At 45.4% G+C, this 21,729-nt stretch overlaps 1 protein-coding gene and 1 long non-coding RNA gene across 28 annotated transcripts in view; one reads left to right on the forward strand and one right to left on the reverse strand.

The window, feature by feature from the left end:
- The window catches only part of ANK3 (ankyrin 3), a 595,175-nt gene that overhangs the window by 280,900 nt on the left and 292,546 nt on the right, over positions 1 to 21,729 (reverse strand). The window lies entirely within an intron of this gene.
- On the forward strand, positions 133 to 8,661 carry LOC112550088. Its single transcript, XR_003093753.1, has 3 exons — positions 133 to 189; positions 5,591 to 5,719; positions 8,610 to 8,661. It is a non-coding gene; the product is annotated as an uncharacterized LOC112550088 (long non-coding RNA).

Raw genomic sequence — 21,729 nt, forward strand, 5'->3', positions numbered from 1 at the left:
GCTATAGAATCAGCTGGTTAGAATACTATGCTTGCTTGGAATCACTCATGAAACAAGCTTTTGACATTCTGCTTATCAGCCCTTTCCTCAGTAATGCAGGCTACTTTGAACTATTTCTAAAGGCAACAATAACATCATTTTACACTCTGTGTGTTTTGAATGCTGCACATGCCTGCCTCCTACTCTGTGGTAATTTTATATTTATTCAAATTTTCTGATGACTAATTATGATAGATTTATATTTGTTCTAGGGACTATTTTCCTGAACTGAAGGCTAGTTTGTATATACTTCATGCTTCTAAATGAAAGAAATGGCAATTTTACTTTTTGTAGAAATTGTCTTAGAAATATTCAGTTAGAAGTCCCAGACAAAACTTCACAGTTGTCGGTAATGAAGATTATCTCCTGTACGTCTAGACGTCGTAGACGTCTAAAATAGCAGGAGTTTTCTCTATGCTCCTTTCAGGTTATTCAGCGTCTTAAAAGTGGTAATGCTGGAAATACCCTCAAAAATTTTTAGAAATGTGACATCTGGGTTGGGACAGCAAGCCATGTTGCTGCTGTTATTGTTTTTTTATTACTTTTACAACCCCTTGCTAGTTCTGAAACTGCACAGTCTCCTCTGCTCATGCCCATTCTACTGTTCTGGCAGTTCCACTCACAAACAGGAACCGCTGATCAACGTTCCACTGTACAATTTGGTATCTATGCAGGACAAGAGAAAGGGAATTAAAAAACAAACAAACATATGGGGGAACAGTTTTTGGCCACCGAATTAAAATATTTGGCTAAGGTAAACGTGCAATTTTGTATAGTTAATTTAATATTTAAAAAAATATTAATCCATGTCTTTGTCAAAGGGGGGGGGGAGTATGGTCAGCAGAGAAAGCAGTGGACTGGAAGCCAGTCCTCTCAAATTATATTGTTCACTTTGAGCACTGATCTGCCGTGTAACAGCTTCTAAAGGAAGCAAGACTTCCACTCCAAAATAAATAGCTGGCTAGAATCTGTCACTGTCAACTGAAAGACATCAGTAATATCAATGAAGCTAAAATTGATCAACCAGATGATGATCTAGTCTTGAATATTTATGGTTCTAACACTATAATAACTACATAGACATGTTATACACAGATGCACAAACACACACTCCACTAACAAAGAACACTTGTGAAGTATTGTGAAGTCAACAACATTCTACATAGGTGTGAAGAACTGTTTGGGCTGAACTAAATTGCAGGATTAAGGCCAAGTATGTTCTGATGAATGTATGTTGCAGAGCCAATGCACTGTAATAGAGATTTCAGTCCCTTGAGTCATGGCTGTTCTGGCAAAACAATTTATTGAAGGTGCCAGAGTCATACATGTCATCTCTTTGTAATATGCAATACATGCTATATCAATTTTAAGGGTTGTTTTAAACATCTTGCTAGTAAAATCTTTTTTGTTTGTTTGTTTGTTAATCAAAGTTCTTCAGGCCTGAAGAAGGGTGTTTGCGCCCAAAAGCTTGCAAAGAACAATTATTCAAACAATTTAGTTGGTCTAATTAAAGATAACACATTTACCCAAAGAATCTTTTCTGCCTATGTCCTTAGACCAACAAGGCTATAACCAACACTCTTTTTCTTGTTAGTAACATTTCTTGTTAGTAATCACCTTACTATTTATCAAGGCTTGCATTATTTTATGGTAGCATATTTCCCCCATTATTGAAATCACTTGGAGTTCCCTCATTTCTAGACTTGTATTATTTCTTGGCCACCCATGACCTTATGTCATCATCATGCCCCATTTGAAGCATGAGAGTGCCTTTGCTGTACAGGCAGTCCTTGAATTACAACTTTTTGACTTATGATGAACGGAACTTATGACCTTTATAAATTTACACCTTGTTTCGAGGTTCCAATGGTGGCTTCAACTTTACAACTCTGGACACAGCTGCCTCCAGCTGATAAGTCTGTTGTGGTGGGGGGAGGGAAGGGGCGTAGGGGGGCAGATCAATGCCCCAGTAATGAGAGAGGGATTGGGGCTGGGACAGGGGCTGGGGCAAGCGCTTCCCACCTGGGAAAGGGAATGGGGCGGCTCCTGCCACAGCGTGCCGCTGGTCCAGGAGGGCATGGGGGGGGGGGGGGGCGTGTGCAACTGGATCTGTGCGAAGTGGGCGGGAGCCAGGGCTGTGCTCTGGGCAAGCAGCACTGGGAGCAGGGGCTATGCCCTCCCACTGCTTACCCAGCCGGACTGGGCAAGGCCAGGGCAGGGGAGCATGGGACGGAAATGCTGCATTGTCTTCAGATGATCTGAGGACATGTACTCCCCCATGCCCTGCCACCACATGCCCAGCTGGGATGGGGCATGGGGGGACACAGGACACAGGCACAGGGAGACTGGAGGCATGGGGAGACCAGAGACTGAAGTGGCTCCCACTGTTCCGTGCTGCTCCCACCGCTTGCCCAGCAGAGCCAGGCCAGGCTGGGGCAGGGGGGCATGAATGGAACCACTGCGCTGCCTCAGGACAAGCGGCACACAGTTGCAGAAGCCACCCCAACCTCCCCACATCTCTGTCCTGTGCCTCCCCATTCTGCTCTGCTCCACCCCAGCTGGGTGAGTGGTGGCAGGGCATGGGGGGGCATGTGCCCCCGGATCTGCGCAAGGTGGGCAGGGTCAGGGCTGCACCGGGCTGCACTCTGGGTGGGCAGTGGGAGCTGTGGGCAAATTTTGGGGTGGCTGCAGCCCCCACTTTTTTTGCCTGCCTTGCCCTGATCTGGGGGCACATACCCCCTCCCCCATGCCCTGCCACCTCTCGCCCAGCCAGGGCAGAGAGGGGCAGGGGGGCATGGGATGGATGCATGAGGAGGCCAAGGCAGCTCCTGTCTTTGCACACTGCTCAGCCAGAGGCAGCACAGCAGCTCAGTCCCACGCCCCCTGACCCAGCCTGGGGTGGGGGGGCGTGTGCAACTGGATCTGCACAGGGAGGGCAGGGTCAGGGCTGCACTTTGGGTGGCCTGGCTGGGCAAGTGGCAGGAGGGCATAGCCCCTGCTTCCTGCAATGCCCACCCAGAGCACAGCCCCAGCCCTGCCTGCCCTGTAAAGATCCAATTGCCTACCCCTTCCCCATGCCCTCCCGGACCAGCAGTGCCGCACCCCCTCCCAGACTTACCAGCTGGGGGCAGCTGTGTTCAGCATCATAAAGGAACCAATCCCCCATTGATAACATTGTTCCTATGAGAAAATTGTTTCCAACTTACAACGTTTTGATTTAAGACACGGTTTTCAGGAACCAATTGCATTGTAAGTCTGAGGACTGCCTGTATACCATGGCACTGCATGTGTGCTTGCAGTGATGTGCTGCTTAAGTGCTTCACTAAATCAGGAGAGCTTGACAAGACAAACAAATGAAAGGGGAAAATTTCAAGGCACAACCTAGAGTCAGACACTGACTTTTCAATGAGTTGGGTGCCTAAATCACTTCAAAACTGTTGGTGAAAGGAACAGGGGCAAAATAAAAATGGACTGATTTCTTTAATGGGATTAAACAGACTCAAATGAGAATAATGCAGCTGCTTTAACACTGTTACCATGGTGGAAAAGGCAACATTTTTTCATTTCATAGGGATGCCTCATCTCATCGCTACTTGGCATGCCAGCTCCATTGCTGGACCCATCGCCACCATCACTAGCCCCGCAGCTGCCACTTGACCTGCTGCAGTGGCTGGGGGCTGGCTGGTCTCACCACAGATGCAACCACTTGCCATGCCCACAAAGAGCCCCCTCACTGGTCCCAGAGGGTAATATGCCAGTGGGGGTACATTGCTATACCTGTTCAGCCTCCAAAAGAGAAGGCTGAGAGGGGATCTAGTGGCAGCCTACAAACTAGTCAAGGGGGAACAGCAGGCATTGGGAGAGTCCCTGTTCCCCCGAGCAATCCCAGGAGTTACAAGAAACAACGGACACAAGCTAGCGGAGGGTAGTTTCAGGCTAGACATTAGGAAGCGCTATTTCACTGTCAGGGTGGCTAGGACCTGGACCCAACTTCCAAAAGAAGTGGTGCTGGCTCCTACGCTGGGGGTCTTTAAAAGGAGGCTGGATGAACATCTGGCCGGGGTCGTTTGACCCCAGTACTCTTTCCTGCCACGGCAAGGCGTCAGATTAGATGATCTCCTCAGGTCCCTTCCGACCCTACCAACTTTGAAACTATGAAATGTGTCTCACCTAAGCATAGCCTTAGACCAGGGGTATAAATGAGTTTTATGCCCCTGGTCTAAGGTTAGGTTTAAGTGAGACACATTTGCTGGTATAGTAATGTCTATTAGTGTTATACCTGTTGTGGCATTTCTATAATAATGCAACTTCCTGTATAGATACATTTGTATCTCCAGGAAAGTACACGTGCTAGTATAGCACATTTCACTCCTGAAATACTGTATAAATTGTACTAGCAAAAGCTGATATTTGCTGATATAAGGTACATTTATACTAAGAAATTTTGCCAGGAGAGAGATACCAGAAAATCTGGCCTTACACAGACCTGGTCTCAGACTTTTCCAAAAGACAAATAAATGGTTTGGGGGTCTTTTTGTTTTTAAACATTTTTTCCATTAATAAACCTAGGATTTAGTACTGATGCTTCCTTTCAGTTTCCCCTTGGGCTTAATTCATACAAAGAAATGGGGAATAGATGTATCACACACATGCATCAAGTATTTCTTGATGCACTTATAGTTCTAAGTGATTTTTTTTCCTATGAATACAAGAGTGATAGAAGAGAAAGAAAGAAAAACTGTGGCAACTGAGTGATAGCACAATAGTGTTACAGGTGTAGAACTAGTTTTACCTCTGTCCCATCCCTGGTTTCTCTGAATGTACAATTTCAGGTGGGAAGCCTTAAGTCGTTACCTCCCTTAAGGTGAAATCTTGCAATTCTCCCACTATTGTGCAGGGCCTGGGTGACAGAACCCTATGCATCAAGTCTTTTTATTCAGCAGATCCAGCTAGCCATGGCATCTGTAGTTCCTCCCTTTGTAAATCTGTCACAAAGTGGTGTAAAGTGATCATAAAGCCTTCTTAAAAGCAAAGTATTGTTTATTATAACAGGAAGGGAAAGCATTCAGGACAAAAGGATTTTTAGAAAGAGTCTTCACATGTCTACCTTACCTATATAAGCTTAACCATTCTCTAAGCAGGCCTAGCCTCTTTAGACACAATCAATACATTTAGGTTAGTTTGTTCCCTCAAAGACCTCCCATAAAATGGTCTCCTTCTACAGAGAATAGGACACAGTTAATCTGGCAGGATTTCCTTTGCTTTTGTGACTTCCTAGACTTTTTTCTCATCTAGACCGAATTATTCTAGTGAAATCAAAACTATCCTCAGCAACAAAAGCAGTGGTGGTTGGTCAAGAAAGGGTGCTCAGGTGCCGCCACACCAGTTTCAAAATGACATGATTAATCATGTCATGATTATGCAGGCTGGTCCAGTCTGCTATGCATATGCGCAGTAAGGCACCTTGGGGTGATCTCCTTACCACCCCAATGGTGCATGCACAGCAGAAACACTTGACCAGTTCAAATAATTGAAATAGCTACTTGTTTAGGTGGGAAGTGGGATGCCTGTACTGACACCCCAGCTTGGGTAAAGAGCTGTTGGGAGGAAGGCAGAAGACATGGGGTGCCATGTGCAGACATGCACTGGCCCCAGGCAGCCTGGACAGCAGCTCCAGCAGGTAAGTGGGGGAGAGGAGGATTGAGGCCCCTGTAAGTAGGGAGCTGGGCAGGGCTGGGGCTGCTGCCCAGCCAGGTGGGACTTGAGACTGGGGCTGCAGGTGGCTCGTCCAGGGGAGGGGGAGGGCCGGCTTCCCAATGCTGTGTGCACCGTGGGAGCCAGGGCATGTTTCCCCCCTGTGGCTCACTTGTGCCATGTCCCTGGATGACCCATCCCATTACCCCCATGGCCCTTCCCCCGCCCCCCCACCCGCAGACTTTCCTGCATATCAACCCCCTGCAATTTTTTTTCTCCCTCCACCCATGCCACTTGCCCCACCTGTCTCCGAGTTCACCAGGCACACCTGAAAAGAAGTCACTAAAGTCACCCCCCTTAAGTCTCAAGATGGCAAAGTAAAAATCACTGATAAGAACAAGAAGATGTCACACTGGGTGGAACATTATTTAGAGCAAGGGTGGGCAAAATATGGCCTGTGGGCCATACCCACCCCACACCCCACCCATACCCCACATGCTCCCTCACCCCATACTCACCCCCTACAATCCCTGCACATACCCACAGCCCCCCACAAACCTGTACCCACTCCTCCACAGTTTACAAGAGTAAGACTTCATTTTAAGCTATTGTGCGATAACCTCTATGTGCACTACACAAACACATGTAAATCAGGACAAAAAATGTTTTGAAATCAAATTAATGAATGTTGTAGATGTTCGATTTTTAGAATATAATTTGGTATTTTTTTTGGTTCTGAGATGGTGAAACCCCTTGCTGAAAGGAGTACTTCTGGGGGCAAAGGGAGGGACTTCTGGTGGCAAAGGTAGGGGGTTAGGAGGCAGGAATTCTGGTCCCAAGGTGGCAACTAGGGGCAGGCACCTGTCAAGGGGTGAAGCACCAGTCAAGGGGCCACCCATGTGGCCCTGGACACCTTGCCAAAACTCGGTAAGCAGCCCTCTGCCTGAAATAATTGCCCGCCCCTGATTTAAGAGCTTTGTGAAATTTTAAGAGGTTGTGAAATTTCTTATTTTAACTTCCGTCAGTCCCAACGTAGCAGTCATGCTTTCACTTTTCTCTCCATTAATTTAAAGTGGGCTACCAGCAGATTTAAGAACTTAAACAAACCACTCCCCCGCCCAAAAACCCCCCTCAAAATAATATAAACCCAACACTATAAAGAGATCTGTGCATTGTCTTGTCTGCATATTCTGCTCTGATTATCAGAACTTGCATCATGAATTAATCATGACTTATTTTTAACCTCATTATCAATTCTACAGAACTCAAGATGATTTCCAATATTAGTGCCCTTTATAAGTGATCGCAATGGATGTTGGATACTGATGGGTTAGTAAACTTAGTATAGACTTTCATTAATATTTTCTGAAGCACCTAATATATTCTAAATCCCATCAACTTCAAATTTTATTCTGGTAAATTTGGGTCGTTTCAAAGTGTCCAAATGCTAAAATGTACAGTATGTACAGTAACCTGGGAGATAGTGACCATCATTTGGTAGAATTCACAATCCAGCGAAGGGTGGGAAAAATAACCAGCAAAACTAAAGTGTTAGACTTCAGAAGGGCCAATTCTAGTAAACTTAGAAGGCTAGTTAGTGAGGTGGCTGAATTCAAGAGCATCGAGTTTATGGGGGTCCAGGAGGGTTGGCGGTATCTCATGGGAGTGATCCTTGGTGCACAAAAGGAGACTATTCCATCATGCAGGAAAGGGGGCAAGGGGACTAAAAAGCCCCCTTGGCTGAACAGGGAACTCCAGAAAAGGTTGGGGACAAAGAAAGAGATTTATAGGCAGGGGAAGAGGGGGGCAGCCACCAAGGAGGAATATACCTCCCTGGTGCGCTGTTGCAGGGAACCAGTTAGGCAGGCCAAGGCAGGACTGGAGCTTAGGCTGGCTACAACAATCAAGGACAAAAAAAAGTCCTTCTACAGATACATAGTGAGCAAAAGGAAGGCACAGAGTAACATAGGGCCCCTGCAGGACAAATCAGAACAGTTGGTGGCCAACACAGGGGAAAAAGGCAGAGTTCTTCAATGAGTTCTTCGCTTCAGTATTCCTAAGTACTGGCCAAGACAATTCCCCCAGTTTGAACATAGATAGATGTCCGGGAGGCACTAGACCACCAATGGTTAGTGCTGACTTAGTTAAGGAGCACTTGGAGGGGCTGAATGGGTACAAGTCAGCAGGCCCAGATGACCTCCACACATGGGTGCTGAAGGAATTGCCCAGTGTCATAGCTGAGCCACTGGCACTCATGGTGCTCTGGCCAGGTCCCTGAGGACTGGAAAAGGGCCAATGTGGTGCCCATTTTTAAGAAGGGGAAAAGGGATGAACCGGGTAACTTTAGGCCAGTCAGTCTTACCTCTATCCTTGGGAAAACACTGGAAAAAATCATTAAAGAGCACATTTGTGAAGGCTCAGCAGGGGAAAGATGCTGAAAGGAAACCAGCAAGGGTTCGTCACAGGTAGATCGTGCCTGACATACCTTATAGCCTATTACAACCAGGTAACACACTGCCTTGATACTGGAGCTGAGGCTGGACTTTAAGAAGGCCTCCTTTAAGTTTCACATCCTAATTCTAATAAGGAAGCTAGCAGGCTGTGGAGTGGATGCTTACAACAGTCAGGTGGGTGGCCAACTGGCTTAGGGACTTCACCCAGAGAGTGGTGGTGGATGGGTCGTTTTCGACCTGAAAGGAGGTGGGCAGTGGTGTTCTACAGGGTTCAGTCCTTGGACCAGTGTTTTTTAATATCTTCATCAGTGATTTGGATGTAGCAAAACCCCCAGTTTTTCTTTTTTTTTTTAATTTTAAAATGCATTCCCTCCCCTTCCCCAACCATTTCTGACTTTTTCTCTCCCTCTCTATTCCCTATAGATAAGTGAGCTAAGACATAGGATAAGCATCAGCATTTTATTTTGGTAGCAAGTTGTATTTGTTTTGTTTTTTCTCCTTCTTTACATTGTATAATTATTATGTTTATATTGATTGTTACTGTTCTATATTACTGTTTTACTGGTACTATATGATTTAGGCCTACATATGTAAGTTAGCATAAGTCATGTCAAGTTTCCATTTTGTTTGTCAAGTCTCCATCTTGTCCCCATGCCCTGTTGTGTAAATATGTTGTAACCTATGACTCATACCTACCCCTCCTATATAACTTGGTTTCTGAATGAATGGGGATGAATGAGGGTGCTTGAGAGACAATGGCAGTAGCTCTAAAAATAGCTCTTTTTGAATGACCGAAACATCAAAACCAATACCTGGACCAATGACCCAGCCATTGGAACCACCCTCAGCATTCAAGAAACAAAAGATGAGGCAACCCACCATTGTGCCAAGAATGCATATGCTCAGTAAGGACACCTGGAACCCTCTAGAACACTACAGACATTGCCTGGACATGCCCTCCCCATAGGAGATCAGAGGTAGTCTGCCCCATAAAAGGGGTTGTGAAGACCGACTCCTTGGGATGCCCTCTCCATCTGGACTAGCATCATGCCACACCACATATCCACCCAGAGGCCCTGACAGTGACCCCCCTCTGGACAACACCTGCTGGACAAAGACCCCTTTCCAGCCTGGATAGGTAGCTATCACCCCAACCCTCTCTTCAACCAAGGACTTGGACTGTTTCTCTTCCCTACCTGGACTCCAACCTTTCCAATGAGTCTCTTTCTCCTGCTGCCAGTGTGTGTGTGTGTGTGTGTGTGTGTGTGTGTGTGTGTGTGTGTGTGTGTACCAATAATTTCATGGGGCTGTGTAGTGTGTCTGTTTAATAAACCTGTTATTTTGAAATCCTGAGTTGGGTTTTTGTTGGTTTCCTAACTGTTTCTTCTTTGCCATCACTTATCTACCCCCACAAGCTCCAAGCTGTCTGCCTCGGTTTCCAGCCCCAAGCTCCCAGCTTTCAGCCTCAATTTCCAGCCCCAAGCTCCCAGGTTTCTGCCTCTCTCTCTTTCCTGGCTGTCTCCTCCTTGGCGCTGGGCTTTTTCCCTTGTACCACTGACCTCAAGTAACTCTGGGGCCACTTGACCTTAAGTAACCCCAAGCCTCAGCTCCTCAGCCCAGCTTCTCTCTAGTCTACCAGTTTTAATACCGGTTCCAGCAACTTTCACTCCTTATACTTTCTCTGTCACCTTAACCTTCCCCCAGGTATTCCAAGTACCCCAAACACACACATACATACCGTACCATCCAAGTTAGGAACTCACCTGTGTGTATGTGTAGGTGGATGGTATGTGTGTGAACTGGTGAATATGCATGATATACAAATTAGTGCGTGATATACAAATCAGTGATCTGTGTATGTGTACGGAGTGTGTAGGTATTGACAACTGACTGCTGTCTAATTTTTCATGTGTGTAGTGTGTATGTGCTTGAATTGGTGATAGTTATGCATGTGCCTAGGCTGGGTTGGATGTGTATGTGCCTGAGTTGGTAGTGTGTGTGTGTGTATGCACCTAATTGATTTGTGTGTTTGTATATGTGCAATTGTGTCACACCCTCCTGTCTAACAGCACAATATTGAGATCCTGAGAGTTGGTCTGACCCCACAGGACAACATGGACAAGGGTGTGGAGAGCACCCTGTCCAAGTTTGCAGATGACACCAAGTTATGGGGCAAGGTTAACAGGGCAGGGAGGGCAGGGAGGGCAGGGAGTGCATACAGGGTGATCTGGACAGGTTGGAGCAATGGGCAGAATGAAACAAGATGCAATTCAACAACGACAAATGCAAGGTACTCTATCTAGGGAGGAGGAATCCCCAGCACACCTATAGTTGACTCCAAGATGAACATGAGCCAGCAGTGTAATGAAGCTATCAACAAAGCCAATCGCACCTTATCATGCATTAGCATATGCATGACCAACAGATTGAGGGAGGTGATGCTCCCCCTCTATGCAGCATAGGTCAGGCCACAGTTGGAGTACTGTGTCCAGTTCTGGGCACTGCACTTCAAGAGGGATGCGGAGAATCTGGAGAGGGTCCAGAGGAGGGCCACTCATATGATTAGTGGCCTTCGTGCATGAGCCTACGAGGGGAGGTTGAGGGATCTGGATCTTTTCAGCCTTCACAAGAGACATCTGAGGGGAGACCTTGTAGCAGCTTATAAGTTTATCAAGGGAGGACAACAGAGAGTTGGAGATGAGCTATTTACCAGGGCACCCCTAGAAGTAACTAGGAATAATGGGTACATAGTAGCGGAGTGTAGATTCAGGTTAGACATTAGGAAGAAATTTTTCACAGTAAGGGTGCCCAGAATCTGGAACAGGCTGCCAAGAGAGGTGGTACTATCACCTAACTTGGAGGTCTTCAAGAGGAGGCTAGATAGGCACCTGGCTGGGGGCATCTGACCTCAGTCCTTCTCCTGCCTGGGGCAAGGGGTCGGACACGATGATCCTTCGGGGTCCTTTCCCACTCTACAATCTATGAATCTGTGTGACAGAAAAAGATGACTGGATTAAATCCATTATAGCATTTAACATGAGCATTAGACCCAATTGAAATAATACTGCACATTTTAAACAGTGATTACAGCCATTATATATTGCAAGTATAAAATTTTATTTGTAACTTTGCCATTCTAAGTGACATAAGGCCAGATGGCAAACATTCAAAATATGGCCTAAAATCAATTTGGTTTATGTTTACTCCCCCTCTGTTTGAATAGTAAAATCAGATTAACTAAACGTTAATTATAACTCTGATAACTATTATTTTTTTTGGATTGTAAAAGCAAAAAGGAGAAAAGGATATGGCCTATTTTGCAGAGAGGGAAGTCTGTTAAACAGGAATCTTGAAATGCCCTTTTTATTATCATTGTTCTGCACCCCAAACAAATGGAGGTCTCATGGTTTGGCTTGGAACCAACCGATAACAAAACAGCACATGGCAAAACTGAGCAGAAAGAAAAACATGATATGACATGAAACACAAAGAGGAGATGTAGGAAAAGCAAACTGAAACACGTTAATCCATTAAGAGATGGAATTATGATTCTACTGAACTTCCAGTGGATGTAATTTTTATCTTTTTGCAATATGTTTTGTAGATTTCAAAATCACTACAGATGATGCTAAAACTATACTTGCTAATTATAGAACACCAAAATCAATTTGTGTCCAAAATAAATTATACCATTTGTTTGGGTTTGTGAATAACTTATTTTTAAAAACCCTGAAGGGCCAATCATCATGCAAATATTATGTAAGTTGTCCACAATATGCTACAAATACTGCCAATGTAATTCTCTTGCCAGTAGAAAACACCCAGATGATTAAAATTCTATTGCCAGTGGCCTACATTCATTTGTCATAATAAATAAAACTGAATACATGTAAAATATTATAGATAGACTTAACAAAAATAACGTTTGTTTTCCTAATTCTCCAATCAAAACAAAGCAAAATGAAGAAAACATTCATTCTCCATCCTTTGAAAGGTCAGTCTTAACTTCTTGTGCAACTTGTTCTTCAGAAGCTAATGTCTACAAAAACACAAATCTCTTAAATTTGTTTTTCTTGACCTTGATGAGATTACCATTGCCAATAGGCAAAAGTTCTGCAGTGCAATAAGCCAACTGATAAACCTAAAAACTTCTTCTCTAATTTATGAAAATTCTGGTTTTAACAAATTTCCAATGGACAAAATAATGTGACTTCAACTTGTGACTTCAAAATAATGTGGCTTCAACTTCACAAAAAAGAATGTGACTTCAACTTCAATGTAATTTTACCTCACTGATGTCTATAACCAGAAATTCTGAAATACTTATTTCCACTTACAAGGGTTGATTTAAGGTAAGTTTTAGAAGTATTCCAAACTGCATGCTTCTTAAATACCAAGAAGTAAACCATAGAATGCAACATGTGACTGTGAGGGTCTTCTTAGACATTAATTTTAAGTGGCTCCTGGAGCTCTTAACTCCTAGATTATCCACATATTAATACCTGAAACTAGTTTTAAATCCACTTTAGATGGCTTAAAGTTGTGCTACTCCAGGGCAGATTTATCTCTAATTCATGTTACTCAGCTCATGTTCCATTAATGTGTGACCACTCTCCACAGATGAGATGCCCAAATTACAGTCTTTCAGAAACCCAGGGTGCAGTGTCCCCTCTCCCACCCTTCTGTTCTATGTTCACAAACTTTCCACCCCCCTGACTCTGACATCACCTCTTGCCTCTGATGCTGTGGCCTTCTGACACCCACAGGTCTAACTGCATGCAAACACCCTGCAGAACTCATGCCAGCTAGCCAGGCTGAAAGGCATGGGTGGATCTAGGCGTGGGATCTAGGGAGAGTGGATGGGACACAAGATAGGGGGCTGGATTGGGTCCCCATGAGCTGGCGCCTCCTTCCCAGGGCAGGGGATAGTAGCTTCCCAAAATTGCCATATCCCTCATTTCTCCTACCTCCCAACTACCCTGGGAATCATAACAACTATCTCCCACACCCCAATCCCAAAACTCAATTGATTAAAACATGAGACCTCCTTTAATTTATTTCTTCTTTATTTCTTTTTAAATTCTTTCTTTTATTTTTAATTCTTTGTATTTTATCCTTCAATGGCTGACTTAGTTCATTTTACCACCGTTCCCCCACCCCCATTTCCTTTCTACCTCTCATTTTACTACCTACTCCCATCCCATTAACTCTCTACCTCCCAGCTTCATGTTCCTGCTCCCCCGCCCCCTGCCCACAACCCATCTCTCATACACCCCCAACTAAAGGACAGGATCAATGCCTGTCCTGGCTCACCCGCCTTATAATGGCAACTCACAGCTGTAACTCCTAGTCAGCTCTTGCCCTCCAGCACCCTAGTGGCAAGTCATGGCTGTGTAGGTGGGAGACAGTTAGAGAAGGTGTTTAGGCTTAAAGTGAGACTACTCCAAACTCAAGCTGGCACTAACATGGATAAACATTTGAGTAGCTTCAAGTGCAATGTGTAACAAGGCCCTGACAGGACTCACCTCAAAAGGTGCCCTCTGGTGGCTGCGTTAATCCTGCCTCTCACCTGTTCTCACCAGAGTACTACCCTAATCCCACCTGCCACACCTTTCTAGAACTTTAATATAAATTATGGAGACTGCCTTCAGAGACCAGGATGAGGTCTTCAGTGCCTTACTGTAGGCACTGAAGGAGCTGCTTATCATGGGGCAGCATCTGTTTGGCCCGATCTTGTGACTCTCTCCCCTGAGCAGGGCATCTCTCTGTCCACTTGGCCTCAGCCATTTGTGTATTTTTTTTGTCTCTCTCCTCCTCTCTGCTCCAGGCCCCAGGTCTTGCCTTCTGCTGTTAGTCCCCTTTGATCCATCTCATGCAACAATAACTATTTTGGGTGCACTTTCACCAAAGAGAAGATCCTCCACCATCCATAGTAGTTGGCTTCGACCCTGAGGTACCTGATTTCTTTGTGTATCCTAAGTACTTTACCTTACCTTACCTTGCCTCGCCAATCCCCACACCATCCTCAGGGCCAGAGTATAGCCCTAGAACCAAACCTATATACTCTCTGTCTTCATCTCCTTCAGGTCAACTGATCCTCAGGGGTTTCCCATTACTCAATCAACCAGGCTTATCTTTGCAAACTGCATTTTAGTAAGCACACATTCCCAATAAAACACCCTCTACACTGTGTTGCAGGCAATCCAGCTTCTTTGCACACTACCCTCTACAATGTCTTGCAGTCAGTTAGCTCTGTCCCTACTTTCAAAGGCAGAGGTTACTCACTTGCCTACTTATCAGCACTCTGCTCAGTTCTGCTGCAGCTGCCCTTTAATCCATTGCCTGGAGCCCAGCTCTCATAGGCTAGTCCCAATTTCCATCTCATTCCATCTTGCAGCTTTTCTGCAACTTGGGGGCTGCTAGCCTTTTTTCCTTTTGCCTGTCCTTTTCTCTCTGCTCATTTTCAGTCAGCGCTCTCTCTCTCTCTCTTTCAAAGTAACAGGGGATAAGGACCCCCTTGTAACAGCAACAAAGGCCCAAAAGGAGAGACTGAAATATATAAACATAGATATACTTCATGAAAAAATGCTAAAATGCTGTAGAATTTGTTACTTCTGCATAGGTAACATTTTCTGTTCTCTCATTTTCATTATTCTTTTTTCAGATATATTTTATTTTCACCGTAAAAGCGAGGGATGTAAAATCTGCATGGAGAGTAGGCAGATTTGGAATTATATTGGCTGTCTCCATTTGAGAATAAATGCACAAATTTATTCTTTCCCAGGGAAATTTTCCCCCTCAAGAACTGACTCCCTGGAACAGATCACAGTCTGGAAGAGAAAGGACAGCCAGTAAATAAAGCTAGCTTTTCACTTTCATATTCAAAATGACCTGTCTGCAACTTGAGGTACTGGGCACTGGGATCTCTCTAATGGTACTTCAGCAATCTCATCTATTAGGTGGTTCCTGTGTATCGAGATACAGTACAGTCGCGCCATACGCACATTTAACTTGCGCGAATTTAACTATATGCGGGGTGGGAGGGGGGTGGGGCTTGAGTTTGCAGTGGTGGTGGGAGTTTTTGGCAGCCTGGTGGTGGCCCGGCGGCACGCAGCCATCCCCCCCACCATCCCATGCTGCGCCACTGCTGCCGGCTGCACAGCTCCAAACACGGCTCTGCGGCGGCGGCGGTGGGAGTTTTTGAAGGCAGAGGCAGTCACCGCTACACGATTTTCGTCTTACACGCTGACCTCAGAACCTAACCCCTACGTAAGATGCGACATGCCTGTATCTTACTGCTGGCTCTACTAAACTTAACTTCTTCAAGCCCTTCAACAGAAAGCTAAAGACAACAGCAAGGTTTAAATACATTATTCAACAACCTTTAAGAAAAACTAGAGAAATGAACCATTTCATATGAACAGAAGTAACATTAAACACTGAAGACATATAGCAAAGTGACTGGAGACAGAATGGGTATGGGAATAAACAAAAGGAAATCTAGAGGTGGCTGAAGTGCTTGAAGCTTTTTTAAATGCTCCTTTCATTCATAATACCATATTTACTTAAATATTAGACAGCCCTGAATATAAGATGACCCTCCTCCCACAATAATTAGATTCTATATATGTAGAATGTATACATTGGTTATAATTTTCCAGGTATAGAAACTAATTATTGGAGGTTTGTGTTGAATTTGTCCCCCTCCCACTGCTATAGCAGAAAAAACAAATCTAGGTCAGGTAACCCTCTTGTCTGCTGCCCCCCCTCCCCAGCTCCTTCCCCCTCCTTACTGTCAGACAGTGGTCTCTCTGAGCATGTGGAAGTGAAGGGCAAATTCAAAAACAATGACTTTGAAATAAACATATAAGCAAAACACTGTGGGTACCCATAGACTTAGTTCATCCTAGAATTGATGCATTTTGCCTTTTTTTAAACTGTTGCAAATTTTAGCAAAGGTATTCCATAAACACACTTTTAAGCAGCATTTTTGATACACACACACACACACACACACACAAATAATATATTTTGTGTTTCAGGATGAATTAGCCAAATTTGTTCTGCATTTCATCGACTGGGCAGAACTCAACCATTCCACTTTATGTGGCGCTACTAGTGGCAAATATCTTCTGTCCCAGACACAGCCTGGGGCTTCAGATACTCTTAAATCCACAACTGGCATCCTACACGTAGTTCCCAAATCAGAGGTCTTGGAAATCAGACGCCCTGGAATTTCAATTGCCTTTAGCCCAAAAGCCAAAGGAGCAAGCTAGGGTGAAATCCCCCATTTTCATAAAATAGATGTGTAGCCGAGATCCTCCCATTGGAAAGCTATAGTAGACCCTTGTAAGGTGTCCTGTCCACAGTGCATTTGACAGGTCTGTATTCTCTACTAGACAATAACAGTCAAGGTCATCTTGGCTGGCAGAACAGACCAGCGCAGCTCAGAAAGGTACTACACTTTATCTTACCCTACAAAAGGCCAATATAGTACACACTATGCATGATATTAATCCAAACGCCATTTATTATACAATTTATTGGGCTGGACCCCAGCAGACATAACAGTGTTTCAAGTCATGGTGACCCCACAGCTCAGCACTGCTAGTACTGCTAGTATGTGTGTAATTACCCCATGTGCTAATTAACCCCTCACTTATGATTGGAACTAGATGTTCCTGTCATGAGTCCTGGGATCCTCTAAAAATTTATATGCAGATGAAACACAGAGCAACCTGGTTCAGCTCCATCTCATGGAGGGAAGAGCCACATTAATTATAAGTCACAGGTTGAGAGAGGAGGTGACAGAGGGAGTCTGGGTGAACTGTTTGGGGCCCTGTTTGGTGAGGTTTGCCAGACATTGTAGGCTGGCGAAGAAACAGGACTCATTGGAAATGGGTAAGAAAGGCAGAGCTCAGCTGTGGGAGTGAAAAGGAAGTAAAAATGTGTACAATGTAGTGGCTCACTATGACTTGAAAAAGAGTTGGTGCTGAGGGGGACTGAGCACAGGGGTCACTACTGTAAGCTCATCCACTATTAAAGATGATAACTGGCTTGGCAGCTTAATCTACTCGCTATCAATTTCTCCTTTCCTCATCTCCCTCACTGAGGACCTTTATAAACAACCTGACTGAAAGTGAGCAGGATTAATTAAGTGCAAAGTAACATGAATGTTGATGAAGTGCATAAGCATTTTCACATAGTCCACTAAGGTAGGCATTGGCAAACGTTTTAGGAGTAGCAGCCAAATAAAGCAGGTTGATCCAAAGATAGGCTGCCAGTTGGTACCTAGCTGTCACTTCTGTGAATTCCCTCACCTGCTGAATTCTTGCCTATGTTTCTCATATTGTAGCTCCCCTATCATTACCAGTGTTTAAAATGGACCTTTTACTCTCCTTTTCCTTCCTTTTTCTCAATACAGTCAAAGCAGAAGCTCAACTGAACCTTCCCCCCAAACAAAAAAATTAAGCAGTGGATAAAATGCAATGAATTTTGACTTTATTTCTTAGTTTTCAAAGTTTCAAATATATGGGCTGTCAATACTCTGGAGGGGTACAGAACATTGCCTATAAGTTTTAAAAGGTTTAACAATGATATTGGTAGTGAATTCAAGAAATATCAACTACCCTTTTCTTGCCAAAACATTATGAAAACAAGAACATTTAAATTATATTAACAAAAAAAATTTTAACAAAAAAACTTTTGCACAGGAATACACAATGTCGAAGCTTTGAAAAACACATACTCCAGGGCATATGAATTCTAAAAGGCATCAGGTTTTAGTGTCAGTAACTATAAGATGAGCCAGTAAGGCTGAATCCTGCTCAATGCTTGGGTTAGAGAGGTGTCTAGAATCAAAGGGAAATGGATAAAGATCACACTGCATATCAACTGTCATCATATCTGACAGGCTACTGGAGGCAGCACATAGCTGTGTGAACTGCACTCCAACCAGCACTTATATTTGTCATCACAGATGCATAGAAGTGTTCCTCAGTCCTCACTGTAGATGCTGGCAGGTCAACAAAATACAAGTGCTTTCCCTTGTACCACTGCTTTTGAGCCCTTTTCTATGTATTATGCAAGCTAGGGTGTTAGAGCAGAAGCCCCCATAGCTAAAAGATTTAAGCTTTCTGTAGCTCAATAAACAGTGAAGAAAGAAGCACAAAAGGAAAATTCAGACTACAAGTTAATTCTTTTTCCTTGGCACTACAAAGGTGAATAGAAAAGAACTGTAAGGGTACCAAATTGTTATAAAGCATGGGTGGGCACAGGTCTATCCTGTCCGCAGCACATCTTTGTCCAGCCCACGGTGGGTCCCTTGGTCCCGCCTGGCCAAGGGACCTTCTAGCTCTGGTGTGTCCTGCTGTCCCCTGGACACACAGAGGGGCTGGGGCAGCTCCACAGCTGGCCTGCCTTTCTAGGCAGCTCAGGCAATAACGGTTCCTTCTGGCTGCCACTGGCCCTGGCTCTGCAATACCAATGGGGACCTGTGCTGCACAGCCCTGACCCTGCGCACCCTTCCCCCTTGCCACTGCTGGAGCTTCCTTGTGCATCTGCTTGGAGCTCATGCCATGCCGGGCTGCCCTGCATCTGCTCTGTGCTGCCACTGCTACCCCACTAGTCAGCCTGGAGGCAATGGTGATGGCGGTTTAGATGAAGGGCAGCCTGGTGCAGCACAGACTCTAGGCAGCTGCACCAGGTAGCGCCGATGGCGGCAAGGCGGATGGAGCATTTTTCCCCCATGCTGAGCAACAGCTTCTGTCCCGCACTGCCACTGCTGAGCCTGGGTGGGTGAGCCCAGAGAAGGCACAGGGCATGCAGGGTCAGGGCTGTGCAGCACAGGTATGCACCAGTACCATGGGGCTGGGGACAGGTGCAGCCAGAAAAAGCCACCACCACCTGGGCTGCCCAGAAAGGCAGTCCACCTGAAGAGCTGCCCTAGCCCCACTGCATGCCCAGGGGGCAGCGGGATGCGCCCAAGGTGGGTGGTGCAGAGCAGACATGGGTGGGACAGGTCAGGGCTGTGCCTGGGTTCCAGATGATCTACTCAGACACAGATGAGTCCAGAGCAGGCATGGGGCAGGACTGGGGCTGTGCACTGTTGGTGGTGGTGGGGAGGTACCACAGGGAACCTGGGCTCTTGGTTAATGTGGGACGGGGGGGGGAACACGCAGGGGGGGCTCCCATGCACATCCCACCATACCCAAAAACCTGCCCCCACAAACCCCACAACCACACCCTCCCCCACAAACACTGCACTCACCCACACCCTTCCCCTACAAACCCCACACCCCTCCCCACATGCATCCCCATCACACACACCTGCATGCCTCTAGGGGGGAGCCACGCTCAATGCTATGCACACACACCCCACCACACACATGCACCCACACTCCCCCATGCACTCACCCTGCCACACATATTCCCAGCCACCCTCACCCTCCACACACCCCTCAGCCCCCCACAAAACCCAAACGCACTCACTTATCCCCACAAACCCCTCATAACCACCCACTCACATCCACACATACCCCCACATCCCATACACACATCCACACACACATCACAGCCCCCCACAAGACTCATACCCCCCACCCCCATCACAATATACAAGAGTAAGACTTCATTTTGAGGTGTTATGCAATCATCTCTAAGTACACCAGACATGCACACAAATCAGAACAAAATAAAATTAAAATATGTTATCATCATTGTTTTTTAGTATATAATTTATTTTGTTTCCAAGATGGCAAATCCCCTTCCCAAAAGAAGTACTTCTGGGGGCAAGGGGACGGACACATGGCAGCAAAGGTCAGGGGTTAGGGGGTAGTACTTCCAGTCCCAAGGTGGCAACCAGGGGACGAGGTCCTTGTCAAGGAACAGGGCTACCCTTGCAGCCCTGGACAGCTCACCAAAACTCGTTAAGCAGCCCTCCTCCCAAAATAATTGCCTGCTCCTGTTGTAGAGTGTGGGATGCAGGGTTGAACTTCTAAATTGCCTAGCTGGCTTGCGGAGAGCAAGGACAGCTCATTTAAGTCTATCTCAATCATGCAGCTGGCACTAAATAGATACAACTCACAACAATCCTTACCTCCAACCTATTTCCTGGCCTATCATAGCTACAAAATCACTCCAACACTAGTTGTCATATGGAGAGTAATTTTGCATTGCATTACTCTTTCAAGTGCTGTTACCGTATTTCTTAAGGGTGCTTTCACTAATAGATAGGCAGCTTTCTTATCACTTGTACAAATCTTGTACAAATCTAAACACACTAGTAACATTAGGCAGATTTGAAGAAGCACTGCAAAAAAAAGGATGATGTCTACCAGAGAATTTATTACTCAGTTTTTGATGGCTGAATGGACTACATCACCTTGCATTGCATCTGCACAAGCTCGTGGGTACCAATTTTGCACTGCCTCACACTTCATATCTTGGGATCATTTTATACTTGTGCCAAACTGGTTTAAGATGCCAGCAAGTCAAAATAAGTGTTTCCCCTCATCTCTCACATCACACAGGTGTAAATTGCTACACAGGTTGTAAGACAGTCAAGAAAGAAGCCGATAACATTTTTTATATCTGATTTAACAACACAATTGTTTAAGCAGGAGAAAACCTAAATGACGACCAGATACTCAAGCATACCATGCAATAAATACATTATGGATGACGAGTCTTTACTACATCTCTGAGTTCCATTTTATTTTTTTCACCAGCTCATATGATGTACAGCTGTGTCATGTTGGCAATGCATAGATTTGTAATGGGACAATATGCAGATTTATATCTTGTCTAGTATTTTCTCTTCCTCTGTAGATTCATAGATGTTAGGGTCAGAAGGGATCTCAATAGGTCATCGAGTCTGACCCCCCAGCCCAGCTAATGTGCTTGTCCAGTCTCCTCTTGAAGATCCCCAAGGTAGGGGAGAGCACCACCTCCTTTGGAAGCCCATTCCAGATTCTGACAATCCTTATTATGAAGAAGTTCTTTCTAATGTCCAACCTAAATCTGCTCTCTGTCAATTTGTGGCCATTGTTCCTAGTTTCTCCAGGGGATGCCCTAGTAAATAGAGCATCTCCGATTCCCTGCTGCCCTCCCCTGATGAATTTATAGGCAGCCACAAAATCACCTCTCAGTCTTGAAGTCTCAGTCACACTCATTGAACTCCTCAATGAGTTCTTTGCCTCAGTGTTCCTAAGTGAGGGGCAAGACAAGGCTCTCACTGGGATTGTAGAGAGGCAGCAGCAGGGCACCAGACTACCAAGCGTAGACCCTGAGATGATGCAGAAGCATTTGGAGGAACTGGATGCGTTTAAGTCGGCAGGCCCAGATGAGCTCCATCCGAGAGTACTGAAGGCACTGGCTGACGTCATTGCGCAGCCACTGACAGGAATATTTGAAAGCTCGTGGTGCACGGGCCAGGTCCTGGAGGACTGGAAAAGGGCCAATGTGGTCCCCATTTTCAAGAAGGGGAGGAAGGAGGACCCAGGCAACTATAGGCCAGTCAGTCTCACCTCCATCCTAGGCAAAG

The sequence above is a fragment of the Alligator sinensis genome, unplaced genomic scaffold, assembly GCF_000455745.1.
Source record: "Alligator sinensis unplaced genomic scaffold, ASM45574v1 scaffold674_1, whole genome shotgun sequence".
Taxonomy (NCBI): Eukaryota; Metazoa; Chordata; order Crocodylia; family Alligatoridae; genus Alligator; species Alligator sinensis.